General features: G+C 43.5%; 1 pseudogene across 1 annotated transcript in view; it reads left to right on the top strand.

Annotated features, from left to right (window-relative positions):
- The first annotated feature begins 451 nt into the window (after positions 1-451).
- LOC105535245 overlaps positions 452-750 on the top strand; it is a 19,720-nt pseudogene continuing 19,421 nt past the window's right edge. Inside the window, exon 1 of the transcript XR_001005402.1 lies at positions 452-461. The product of XR_001005402.1 is annotated as a 60S ribosomal protein L3 pseudogene (transcript). The remainder of the gene's footprint in view (positions 462-750) is intronic.

The following is a 750-nucleotide window of genomic DNA, read 5'->3' as shown; positions in this document are numbered from 1 at the left end:
GAAGAGGGATGGTGGGAAAGAAGAGGGATGGTAGGAAAGAAGAAGAGGGATGGTGGGGAAAGAAGAGGGATGGTAGGAAATAAGAAGAGAGATGGTGGGAAAGAAGAGGGATGGTGGGAAAGAAGAGGGATGGTAGGAAAGAAGAAGAGAGATGGTGGGAAAGAAGAGGGATGGTGGGAAAGAAGAAGAGGGATGGTGGGGAAATGTTGGAAATGGGGAAAGAAAAAGAGGAACAGTGGGGAAAACTGGTTGTAAAAATAATACTCCAAGCCAGGCGTGCCGCGCCCGTAATCCCAGCACTTTGGAAGGCTGAGGCAGGCAGATCATGATGTCAGGATATCGAGACCATCCTGGCTAACACCGTGAAACCCGGTCTCTACTAAAAATACAAAAAATTAGCCAGGCATGGTGATGGGCGCCTGTAGTCCCAGCTACTCGGCAGGCTGAGGCAGGAGAATGGCCTGAACCCAGGAGGCGGAGCTTGCAGTGAGCCTAGATTGCACCACTGCACTCCAGCCTGGGCGACAGAGTGAGACACCGTCTCAACAATAATAATAATAATAATACTCCAAAAAGAGTAAGTATTTTTAAAATGAATGGATCGTAGACCTAAATATTAATATGTAAAAAAAAAAAAAATACTGTAAGACTCTTCAAATAAAACATAGGAGAAAATATTCAAAAACTTAAAATAGGTAGAGTTCTTAGATACAACAAAAGCACAATTCATAAGATTTTAAAACCTGATTA

This window comes from Mandrillus leucophaeus, unplaced genomic scaffold, assembly GCF_000951045.1.
Source record: "Mandrillus leucophaeus isolate KB7577 unplaced genomic scaffold, Mleu.le_1.0 Scaffold143, whole genome shotgun sequence".
Classification (NCBI taxonomy): Eukaryota; Metazoa; Chordata; class Mammalia; order Primates; family Cercopithecidae; genus Mandrillus; species Mandrillus leucophaeus.
Note: the sequence above shows the minus strand (reverse complement) of the source record. Positions and strands in the feature narration are given on the sequence as shown.